The sequence below is a fragment of the Desmodus rotundus genome, chromosome 12 (assembly GCF_022682495.2).
Source record: "Desmodus rotundus isolate HL8 chromosome 12, HLdesRot8A.1, whole genome shotgun sequence".
Taxonomy (NCBI): Eukaryota; Metazoa; Chordata; class Mammalia; order Chiroptera; family Phyllostomidae; genus Desmodus; species Desmodus rotundus.
In genome coordinates this window covers 28,277,299-28,289,866 of record NC_071398.1, presented here as the reverse complement: position 1 = coordinate 28,289,866, position 12,568 = coordinate 28,277,299, and the positions used below count along the sequence as shown (strand labels likewise).

General features: G+C 54.3%; 1 long non-coding RNA gene across 2 annotated transcripts; it reads right to left on the bottom strand.

Annotated features, from left to right (window-relative positions):
• Positions 1 to 4,463: 4,463 nt before the first annotated feature.
• LOC123479338 (uncharacterized) lies at positions 4,464 to 10,755 on the bottom strand. 2 transcript variants are annotated; one of them, XR_006654928.3, is made up of 3 exons: positions 10,487 to 10,755; positions 9,639 to 9,968; positions 4,464 to 7,103 (listed from the first exon to the last, which is right to left on the bottom strand). It is a non-coding gene; the product is annotated as an uncharacterized lncRNA (long non-coding RNA). The 2 variants fall into 2 exon arrangements; XR_006654927.3 differs by lacking the exon at positions 4,464 to 7,103 and adding an exon at positions 7,670 to 8,012 and having other exon boundaries at positions 10,487 to 10,754.
• Positions 10,756 to 12,568: the final 1,813 nt, after the last annotated feature.

Here is a 12,568-nt window from a genome sequence, read left to right as displayed (position 1 = left end):
GTGTCCCCAGACAGGCAGTTTGAAGACTGACCAAAAGCAAAGGCTATGTAACCAGGACACCTGGGATTAAACCCTGGCTCAACCATGTAGAAACTGAGTGACATCGGGCAGGTCACTTCACTCCACCTTGCCGCACCTCCCTTCCTCCATCTGTAAAACGGAGCCACAGTCATGCCTCTGCGCCCGGTTATTGGCACAGTAAATGAGTGGATGTGTGGAAAGTGTTTAGAATAGGGCCAGCTGGTCATTCGAAGCATTACAAATATTGAGGACAGAGGCAGTTCGTCCATTTGGTCTGGCCCAGGCCGTGGTGTCCCGGGTCCACCCAGCCAACGCGCACAGCCCCATCTGGCTGTTCCTGGCGCAGCTCTGCAAACAGCTGTCCCCATCCCCACAATGTCAGCCTCCTGCTGTCTGCTTCTGCAGAGTCGGATCATCTTATGCAGCTCAGCTCCACACACACCCCCTTCCCGAGGTCTCCCCAGACACCAGGCCGACTCGGCCTCCCGGCTTAGCCTCCTGCATCGGCGCCCACACCCAGACAAGCACGGAGGCCTTGTGGGGAGGCCCGGGGGCCCAGGGTTGGTCTGAGAAGCCCATCTTAAGGATCGGCTTCCTGACTCACAGGAAAAGAGGAGTGGTCTAAGACCACCATTTGGGGAAGTAAATCTCAATCCACTCTTGATTCAATTGTTCCCTGTGTGGCCATCCCTTCTCTCCAACCAGGGCCACGTCTTCCCCATCGGCCTCACCCCCAGCTCTGGTCCTAGGCACCCTGACTTAACAAGTGTGGGTCAGATTGAACTGTGCCAAGCCAGCGAGTGGGGAGAAGGAGAGACCGGCACACACCATGGCCTCCACTGGCGGGGCACGCCCTTGGTCACTCTGTTAGGAGGGCCTCGGTGCACACACAGCACTATTCTATCCTCACTCGAAAGATGGGGAAACCGAGGCACAGAGCGGTTAAGGGTCACACAGCTAGCACGTGCCAGAGGCAGGACGACACTCCAGTACCCTAGCTCTTGGCATGTGTTCTTCACCCCCCGGCGACATCGGCTCTCTCCAGCCTTAGCATAGGCCTGGTGTGTGGCAGGTACTCAGTAAAACATCCCTTAGGGGCGAGTCGTGGCTTGTCCAGGCACAGGTCGCATGCGGCAAGAATCAGGCCTGTGGCTACCCGGGTGGCTAGAGTCTGCCAATGGGGGCTGCTCTGCAGGGGGCTGTGGGGGTCCCAAGCAGAAAGGTAGACCCCTCTTTGCTCATTATGTCTTTCTGCATCCACTGTCTCTTAGCTTAGTCACATGGCTCCTGGTGGTTCAGGGACTTTGTGGCCCTGGACCTGTGGCCACATGCCAGGAACGCCAGCCAATCCACAGCTCAGGGCTGTCCCCTGAACAGCAGCCTCTGGGCAGGAGGCCCCTATTCATCCAGTGGTCACAGCCTGGCCTGTGGGCTCTGCGGCTGCCCCTCCCCAGAGCAGCCTCAGGCTGGTGCTCAGCCAGCTCCCAACATTCATCAGATTAAAGGAACTTCACAGTGAAAGGGGCACCTCTGGGAGAGCAGGGGCCTCGGCTGAGCTCCAGGCCTGTGCCCCCTACCCCAACCCCAGCTGGTAGCTCTGAACCTGGACAGAGGCCCTTCTCCTGCACAGGACCCGGGTCCTCCTGCTGGTTCCCCCACCCCACTTGCTCATTCATTTGACACCCACCCACTAGGTATCTACTGTATGCTACAGTGAGTTCTCTGGGCAGGGTGAGCATGACCACGCCCTGGCCACTGCGGCATGCAGCTTATAATGTGATCCAATTGATGCTTCCAAGCCCGTGCAAGGCGGGCCCCCAGGCTTCGCCTGCAGAGAGTAAGGCTCAGAGAGGTAGAGTGACCTGTCCCAGGTAACACAGCTGGTGAGAGACCAAGCCAGGGTGTCTCATTCCATCTGGGGCTTCCATGTCCGCATCACGCCCCACATGTCTGTGTTAGCTGTGTGTAACGGTCACAGCCTATAGGGGTTCTTTGAGGCTCCTCATCCCCCTCCAGTCTCTGGAAGCAGCAGCTTCTCTCGTCACCCACCCTGACCTTGGGGTCCTGGATTCCCAGCCCCAAAACCAACCTTAACATCAGTCTGTGGCTAGCTGAATAATGTCCCCCAACAGTGTCCATGTCCGTGTGAGTATGTGACCTTAGATGGCAAAGGGGACTTTGTAGATAGATTAAGTGAAGGGTTTTGAAATGGGAAGATTGTCTTGGATTATTTGGGTGACTCCGATGTAATCAATCACAAGGTCCCGAGAAGAAGGAGGCCGGAGGGTCAGGATCAGAGAGAGAGATGCGAAGTTGCTCACGCTGCTGGCTTTGAAGAAGGAAGAAGGGGCCGCAAGCCAAAGAATGTGAGCCGCCTCTAAAAGCTGGCAAAAGCCAGGACACGGATTCTCCCCGAGAGCCTCCACATGGAACGCAGGCCTGCTAACGCCCTGATTTCGGCCCAGTGAGACCTGTGTCCGATTTCTGAGCTGTGGAGTAAATCTGTGATGTTTTAAGCCACCACACTTGTGGTCATTTGTTTCAGCAGCCATAGGAAACTCATAAAACAGCCTGGATATCCCCTCTTGTCAGGGTCCTGGCCACACCTTCCCCCCTTCCTCACCCCCACCTGGTCCAGACCAGAGGCCTGAAGGAAGTCTTGGCTGTCCCCAGCCCGTGCAGGGCCTCGCCCACCTCTGGGCGCCCATCCCGCGCCCTCACAGGCCTGGCCGCCCTGCTCACTTTCTTCCCCTGCCTCCCATTGTTAGTCACCTTATCAGGCCTCCACATCTCACCTCACATCTAATTGGAATTTCCTCACAGGCAGGAAGCCTGATTTAGCGTCTTTGTCTCTCCCAGAGCACCCCGCATGGGGTGGGCTCCGTCAGAACACACTTGGCTTTCCTGCCTGAGGGTCTGCCCTCCCCTTCCACATTCACTGCCCTCCAGCGGGGCAGGCCACTCCAGCCTCTCAGCAGAGCAATTGTCCCAGCAGCTCCCGGAGTGTTTGCCCCTCTCAATACAAAGCTCTGTCTTGCTCTCAGGGCTCAGCATCTTGTGGATGAGAATGCCACCTCTTCTGAGAGGTACTCCCTGATTGCCCATAGGAGGTCCCCCACATAGCACGTCCACAACTGAAAATCACTTCATTTATTGCTTAGCTTTTTTTCTAGAATTTTCTTGAGGTCAGCACTGTGTCTACACTGAGGAGGGGGATCCACAGAGCCCTTAAAGAAGGTGAAGACAGATGTCTCTGCTTCCAGCCCAGTCCCACCTGACCAGCTGGGTGACATCAGGTGAGCTCGACCCCTCCTAGAGGCTGTGTTTCATCTGTGACTGGCAATAACAGTACCTGCCTCCCGGGACAGTGAGGGCCAAACAAGAGGTGGTGCGGTGGTGCGGCGGCGCAGCGCGGCCCCGGGCTGCACACGGTACAGGCTGGGTTCGCAGCAGCTCTCGTTTTCCAGACTGTCTGATGGTCATGGGCAGGGAGGTGGTTGATTTCCCCGGCAATGGAAAGCACAGCCCACGGGTGCCCTATCCTCCCTGCAGCTGGGCTGAGGGTGAGGGGAGACCCACAGTTGTCCAGCATCACCTCTGGGGGCGAGGGGGACACTTTCCAGGCAAGGCCATGAAGCTCAGAGGGGCATGCCCCTTGCTCAAGGTCACACAGCCAGACTTCCAACTCGTTCCATCTGGTTGGTTTCCCCCACAGTTTGCTGAGGTCTGCAGGAATCCAAGCAGAACTCAGAGGCATTTTGTAGGTGGATGGAAACATCCCAGTCTGTCCATGGCTCCGCAGTAATGAAAAGAGGACTAGCAGGGTGGGAGGGGAAGGCTCCCACATGCCCCAGCCCCCTCCTGCCCCCTGACGCCCAGGATGGTGCCACGTGTTCCCCATCCACCACCTCACCAGGTAGACTCTCCCAGCCCAGAAACCAGAAGCCATTGGTCTCAGAGCCTCAATCCACGGCCATAAACCCCAAAACAAATCAAAAGAGAGGGGAGGAAGCTATGAAAATTGGGGGGGCTGAGGTGTGTGTATGTGGGGGGAGGGTGCTCTGAGGCTGGGAAGACACCGTATCCACGTTCCCTCTGCACATATACCAGCCTCCCTCCTATAATCTTAAGCCATTGCTAGACTGCTCTAGAGCCTGGTGGGGTGTTAGTCTGTCCCCAGTTCTGTTCGCTCACATGCTTCCTTTGAATATTGGATGTGACTGTTTGCGAAGCTGGTAGACCTAATCCCTCTTACTGTAGATAACGCTGCAAGTTGGAATTTTTTTTCTTTTTGCTGTGTTCTTTCAGATGAGATATCTATAAATATCTATACATTATATATATATATATGTATATTGGGTTCCTCCTGTGTGTGGTTTTTCCATTGGAGGTTGTCTCTTTGGTCAAAGTGAACTTTTAATGGAGTTTATTATTTTTCCTCTCTGTACAGTGAAGAGCCTAATTTTGTGTATTCTAGTGGCCGATGTCATGAGACTCAGAAATGACAAACCGTAAGACAAATAAAAAACCCTTGTCAACGTAGAAGGTGTTAACTGTGCTGAAAAACGAATAAAGACACTGAGAAGAAAAAAAAAAAAGAAAAGAGGACTGACTAGCAGCTCACATCCAAGGTTCCCAGGCCAGGGGGTGTGGATGGACAGAACAGAGACAGGGCGTTCCAGGTGGTGACACAGAGGGACCAGGCTTGGGGGGCTCAGAGCACTTTCCTGCAATTGTTCTGGGGCAGAAATCAGGTCCCTGATACCCGCCCCAGGCCTGGCCACCCCCCCAACCCTTCACTGAGTTTCTCATCACAATAACTGGGATCCCTGAGTCCAGGCCACAGAGAACACAAACCAGCCTTGAAAGTTCGGTGACAGGAAACGCTATGTGGCCTCGGCTGGGTGTTGGAGGCAGAGGCAGGGCAGGTTGCACCCCTGGGGTACTGTGACCTTGACTCGCAGAGCCTTTGGGAGGTGGCAGCTCATGAGGTAAGGGCAGCAGGATACCCTCCCTCCCCGACTCTCCTCCCCATCCTCTGCCGTTCACTTCCCAAGGCCCCTGTCTGCCAGGCCTGGGGCGGACACTGTTTTTATATAAAATTCTGTTTGGGTCAGTGTGTGTCTCTGCCTCAGCCAGACGCTAGTTTGCAGCCTGGAGTGACAAGGCCTGGTGGAGGGCCGAGGCAGGACAGTCATGGTCACCTTTCACAGTTCACCCCCTGCCCACATCCTCAGGGCCGGGACTGTGTCCCCAGCCCCTGGCAGGTGGGCATAGGGGGCAGGGGGCAACGGGGTCCTCTGAGGAGAAGGGGACATGGACCCCACTGAGACCCCCAACAGCCCAGATATCATCTTTACTGGTTGCAAAGAGCAGAGGAGCCAACGGCCAGCTGGGGTCAGGAAACTGGGGCCTACTTCCAGGTCAGAGCCCAGGTCAGCACCCACTTGCTGCAGAGGGTGCGGGGAGGTGCCCCACACCCAGAGCCGGGGGCTAACACACAGGGCTCCAGAGGCCTCTGGCCCAATAAGCAGAGAACATCCACTTCCTGCAAAATCCTCTCCCCATTCGCTTTGAATGAATCCCCCTCCTGCTGCCTCCCAGGGCCTGACCCTGGCCGGCAGCACAGGGCTCTCTGGGGAGGGTTTTCACAAAGACCTGTCCGGCCCCTGGGTCGCTGCAGGAAATCCTGGAGGCCAACATTACAATGCATTACTTCCAGCCGCCAAGGGGTCCCCAGGCACAGGAAAGAGTTCCTGGTGGCCCTGGTGCTTTCCGAAGGGCCAGGGCCAGGTAGCTCCCAGGAATGCTCTGAGCCCTGAGCAGGGGGAGAGAAAGGCTGCCTTGGTGAGGGCCATGGGCATTTAGGCGTGTGAGGGGAGCCTTCCCAACATACCTCTTCCTCACATTTCTCCTCCACTCACACCCGTTCTGTGGCCGCCCACTGCCTACGGGGCCAAGCCAGACACCGGCACTCAAACCTTCTCCCCTCGAGGCCCCTCGCTGACCCCAGATGTTCCCGTCCGGACTGAGGCCTTTGCCTCGGCCATCGTCCTGGGAGACCACCCTCCTGTCTCTGTCTCTGCTCTGCCGGTCAGTCCGGCTTATTTCCTGCGCGTCGTGATGGATCTGGCAGTTCCTCCACTCCAGTGGAGAGTGACTCCTCCTGAGTCCCGGCTGCTGTCCCGCTGCTGCCCCAGGGGAGACGGGCAGGGTGTGGCCAAGCCAGCCAGACCTGCCTCAGTCCAGGCCCTGCCCCTGCCGTCATGCCTGGGGAACCTCTGGTGCCCCATTGATGAAACGGGAACACTATGTCCCTGAGAGTAGTCGTGTGGCCTGGTATGCAGAGCACGGTGCCTGGCAGGTCACTGTGCTGTGGTCACTGCGGTCAGTTGAAGCAGTGGCTCCAACATCTTCATGACCAAATCCCCGAAACCCATGAGTATGTGGCCCACACGGCAAAGAGACTCTGCAGACGTGATCAAAGTCAGGTTCTTGAGACAGGAGACTATGCTGGATTATTCGGGGCACCTGCTGTGGTCACTAAGATCCTTATAAGAGGGAGGCAGGGGAGTCGGAGAAGGGGATGTGAGGACAGAAGCAGGTGTCAGAGAGAGAGAGAGATGGGAAGATGCTACACTGTTGCCTTTGCAGGTGGAGGAAGCTGGCAGCCAAGGAATGGGGGCGGCCCTTAGAAAGTCAAAAGGCAGAGAAACAGTCTCCTCCAGAGTCTCCAGGAAGAATGCAGTCCCGCCGACATCTTCATTTTAGGGCTCTGACTTCGGGAACTGCAGGATAATGCGTCTGTGTGGTCTGAAGCCACGGAGCGTGTGGCAGTCTGCTACAGCAGCCCTAGGGACTAGCGCAGTCACGGCCACGCGGATGACCTCGTGCAGTCCTCAGAGCCGTCCTGCGACGGAGGCCTGGGAATCCCATTCTATGACAGGTCACATGGCGGGGCTCCAAACCCGGTGGTCTCTGCACACTGCCCACCCCGCAGGGTCTCGCTCCTCCTGAGCTTTCTCCGATTGGCTCTCCCCCTAGGAGCAGAGAACGCCTGTCCTCTGGGGCTGCTGTGAGGCCTAAAAGAAATAATATTAGACTTGTAACAGTAGCTAATATTTACTGAGCACTTGCTACAGGCAGTAAAGTCCTTCACCAGTATTTGCTTATTTCATCCTCGCCACAGCCCCGGAGGTAGACATTTCGCCCACATTTTACACCTGAGATGGTGAAGCACAGAGACGCCCAGTAACCTGCTCAAAGCCACACAGCTGGTGAATGTCAATGAGGTGCCAAGGTCATTCCGTTGGGAGAGATGGTCTTTTCAATAAACGAGGTGGGGACAGCCACACACCCACATGCCAGAGAATGAGGCTGGACCCTCACCTCGTGCCACACACTTAAACTTAAAATGGATCAAGAGCTCCATATAAGAACTAAAACTATAAAACTCCTAGAAGAAAACATAGGGCAGAATCTTCACAACCTCGAATCAGGCAATGGTTTTTAGAAATGACAGCCAAATGGTAATGACAGAAAAAATAGGGAAAGCAGACTTCATCAAAATTAAAACCTTTTGCATCCCAAAGGAGACTACAATACAGTGAAAAGACAACTCACAGAATGGGCGCGAAATCCGTGCGAGTCATATAGCCAATGAGGGACCTGTATTCAGAACTATGAAGGACATTTACAACTCAACAATAAAAAGACAATCAAACTTTAAAATGGGCAGAGGACATTCCCCCAAAGGCAACATACAAATGGCCAAAAAACACATGAAAAGATGCTCAACATCATCAGTCACTAGGGGAAGAAGGTAAATTAAAATCACACGGAGAGAGCCCCTCACACCTGCTAGGATGGCTGGCGTGGAAAAGACAGACGGTAACGAGTGTTGATGGGGATGCAGAGAAAGCCGAACTGCCGTCCGCTGCTGACAGGAACGGAAAGCGGGGCAGCTGCCTTGGAGAAGAGTTTGCCAGCTCCTGGAAAGGTAAACACAGCGTTACCCTGTGACCCAGCAATTCTGCTCCTAGGTGTCTGCCTGAGAACGGAAAACATACGTCCCCACAGAATCGAGTACACAAATGTTCATGGCAGCATCATTATAATATGTAAGAGCCGTAAGTGGAAACCACTCAAATGTCCACCGATGGATGAATGGATCAGCCAATATGGTCTCTGCATGCACTGGGATATTATTCAGCCATTAAAAGGAGTGAAGCACAACGTGGATGAACCTTGACAACATCACGCTGAGTGAAAGAAGCCAGTAAGACCACCCACTGCACGAATCTCTCTGTTTGAAAGACCCGGAACAGGGAGTTCCTGGAGACAAACAGTAGATTAGCGGTTGCGTAGGGCAAAACGGGAGTGCTCGCGGGAAGGGTGGCATTTCCCTTCTGCTGGGTGGAAGTGTTGGCTAGTGGTGATGGCCGCACAATCCGTGATTATGCCACAAAGCACCGAACAGCACACTTTACAGGGTGCATCGTGAGGCATGGGAATTATACCTCAGTGACACTATTACCAATTAGAAAGGTGACCGACTTGTACCTGGCTTCATTAAGTTTTCTACAGACGATGTCCCTCGTTACCTGCACAGCTCCCCCAGCCACGCACTCAGCCACTGTGCCATGCCACCTTTGCAGACACACGATGCCTCTGTCCAAGTCTGCCGCACAGTAGGTGCTCAGAAACGGAAACCTGGGCCTCCTCTTCCCCACTGCTTCCCCCAGGCAGAACTCGCAGCCCCTGTAGCCTGCCCGGAGCTTTAGACCCCGCCCCCCGTCATTCCCATACATGGTCTTTCATTCTGGTGACACTGTAGGGCCACCGACCCCTTAAATGGGGATGTGTTGTCTCAACCACTGATGGTGCTGCCGGCAAATGGCTCAGTTGTCACCCGCAGGGTCAGCCTCAGCCAAGGTCGGGCCCTCCCCAGGTGGCCTGTGCTCAGTGACCCACGCTGGTGCATGAAGGCCCTGCCATCTCTGTTCAGCTGAGATGGGACAACTCAGGGCCACCCCAGCTCCATAGCTCCTGGGGCCTGGGCAAGGACACATGGCAGCTCGATGCCCCCTGTCCAGCCTGCTCCTCACCCCTCAGTGCTGATTCCAGGGCACCCTCAACAAATGACTGACTGCATATCAGCCCTCCCAGAGTCGCTCCCCCCCAGGGTGGTCCTGGCGTCCAGTGAGTGGAGGTCAGGGGCACTGCTCAGCATCCTCCAGTGCGCACACCGGCCCCACCACGGAGAAGCATCCATCCCCAAACGTCCATAGCCTTGACATAGTACAGTGGTCTTTATATATATGTTTAAGTTATACACATAATTACTTAGGGACCATGTTAAAATAGAGTCCCAGGACTGTGGGAATCTCCCAAGACAAACTACCCTGCTTCTTCAGTAAGTACATAGTTATGAAGCAGAGAGAGAGACAGAGAGACAGACAGAGGCAGAGACAGATCGGGGGGAGAGGGAGACAGAGACAGGTAGGGCGAGAGACGGGGCGTGGGGGCGGCGGAGAAAGGCAGAGAGAGACTGGGAGACAGACAGAAAGGAATGGAAGAGAAACCTATATATGAAAAAGACTATATATTAAACTTACATGTTAATTAACCGTTCAGTGTGTGGACCTTATTCGAATCCTGGTTCAAACAAACCTGGGTTTGGGGAGGGTGACGGTGTTAAGCATGGAAAGAAATGATGTACACCAGTGTCCAACTTGCTGTCCCTGGAAGAGGCCCGCAGCGGATGACCGGCTGATGCCAAGTTCAATGGGCTCATTAATGCTGACATTACAGTTATGGGGTGCCAACAATGAGCCCCATAACCACCGGCAGGCCAAATTCCTGCGATCTGTGTTTCTCCTGCCCTTTCGCTCACTTCTCCAGCCATGGCTTTTTTTAGTCCTCACCCGGGGATGTGTTAACTGATTCTAGAGAGAGAAGAAGGGGGAGAGAGAGAGAGAATGACATCGATGTGAGAGAGAAGCATCGATGGCTTGTCTCCTGTACACGCCCCGACCAGGGATCAAACCCACCACCTTTCGGTCTACAGGACAGTGCTCCAGCCAGCTGAGCCACCCAGCCAGGCCTCCAGACACTGCTTTTTATGACCGTGAGGCCACGTCATCGACCCACCTCCAAAAGCTGCTCACAGGGAAGGAATTAAATTGTTTTAAATATTTTAAAGTTGTTTTAAAGCCACATTAGTCATACAATAGCTAAAAAAAACCCCAAAATCCTTGTTCCTAGTATACCCAAAACAGAAAAAGGTACCAACACGCAGATCTCAGGGACACCCCTTCCAGAGGTCAGAGGTGAGGCCAGGTGAGTAGGACACAGGTAGGCCAGCCCCAGGCCACCATAAAGCACCAGAGGCAGGAGGAGAAATTCAGCAATCAGAGCTCCACACCTCCAAGATGGAAATATGCTCCTCGAAGCCTAATCTCACCTCTCAGCCTGAGCTGTCTCTCCCATAGCCAGACAGGAGCAGAGCTGGGACCTGACGCAGAGCTTTCTAATGCCGGAACCCCGGGCTGTGTGGCACTGCCTGCCGCCTTCCAAGCGAGGATGCTTGGTGGCTGGTTCTTCTTGGAGGAGCTCAGGGAGAAGCTGTTGCATTAGAACTGACCTTTCTAGTCATGTCTCTCCCACGCCAATGCCACCAGCAGCCACAGAAATCTCTCAAAACCACAAATCTGACAATGACACTGAGGCTTAAACTCTCCGGTGGCCTCAGGGGCCCTCAGACCAAAGTCCTCCACCCCCTGTGATCTCAGGCCGATCAACAACCCAACCCTGCCTGGCTCCACAGCCTCCCCTCCTCACCTCTGCACCTGGGAGCATGACCTTCTGTCCTCAAATATGCATACTTCAGCTTGTCTCCAGCCCTCTGCATAGGCTGTCCCCACTGCCTAGAACACTATTTTCCTGCTTCCCCAGCTTTCTTCCTGCTAACTCTTACCTTTCCATTTTCAGCTTAACTGTTTCCTCCTCTAGGAATCCCTCCTGATTGTTCCAAGACTGGGTTGGGTGCCTCCCATTAATGACTCTTCAAGATGACAATATAGTTAATGTTTTTTAGTCTGTATTATAAATGCTTGTTTAATTGTTCCACTTGCTAACTGGTTCTTGATTTCTCCAGGTTTAGCCTATTCTTTTCCACCTCCGGAGCCTCCACCTGTCCATACCTCCATCACCTCTGTTTAAATGCTTATAAGTGACTCCTCCCTGTCCCCTCGCTCTTGACCTCTCCTCCTGTTCTCCTACCCAGTGAGTGATCCTCCTGAAACGTGAGCCAGACTGTGATCCCTGCTTAAGCCCATGGAGCAGCTTCCTCACTGCTCTTAGAACAAAGCCCAAAGTCCTTGCCTGGCTCACAGGACCCCCATTTTCAGGTCCTGTCGTCCCAACCTCCTCTTGTCCTTCTCTTCTTCTTGAGATCCTTTCAAATCCTAGGAACCAACCTGTCCCTACCTCAGGGCCTTTGCACGTGCTGCTCCCAAGGCCTGGAGCATTCTTCTCACTCCTCACCAGATTGGATCCTCTCTTCCTACCCAGCCCAATTTGAAGGGGCACCCCCTCTGAAGCAGATTGACCTTCATGGGTTCTGGTGTCTGGTTTATTTATAGACCCATTCTAATTATAATTACTTGATTTTAACTAATTTTGTTTTACCCCTAACATTCTGCACCTGTGTGCCTCTTGGAAGCCAGCATCTATGATATCTGAGCAGCAGGAAAGTTCTGGGCCTGTACCTGGAGGCGGAGGGATCAATCTCTCTCTTTTTAAAGGCCAACAGGGAAGGGGATGAAACACACGGTGGAGGGGGACAGGTAAGGGCACAGCCAGCTCTCCCAACTCCTCTGCCCATTAACTTTAAACAGAAGGACTAAGTTTGTATAAAATAATGTTATTTGTTCAGGCTCTTGCCTCCTGCCCAGTTTCCAAGGTGGATCTTAAGGCTGTGCTCTTTAAGTGAGAATATGAAATAGTTGTGGGGAGGAAGGAGTGGAGAGAGGAAAAGGAAGGAAAGAAGGAAGGAAGGAAGGAAGGGAGGGAGGAAGGGAAAGAAAGAAAAAGATTAAGAGAGGAAAAAGAGAGAAAGAAGAAACGAAAGGAGAGGGGGAGAATTAACATACTCAGCCCATAATCAGAGAAGCCCCAGGCACCACTTCTATCCCAAAGCCACCCCAGGCCCCTCTCTGGACTTGGCGGGCCAGGCTGGCTGGTGGGACCCGCCCTGAGCTCAGGCCCTCCCCACCCTCCTGGACAAGGCTGGTTACACAACCGCCTCTGTGGACGCCATCCAGGAGCTGCGGTCACATGGGGCAGCTTAGAGGGTGGGGCGGAGGAGGGAGCGCTTCCCAGACCCAGGCTGTCGCCACCACTGCCCCCCCACTCCCCCCCACCCCCCGCCCGTTAGTTTGGCTGGGAGTCAGCTCTTCAGCCCACTGGCTCAACCAGACCGATCTGAGAGTGTTCCCAGATGTGCGCTGAGGGTAATAAAAAGGCGAACTGGTTCCTGTCAGCA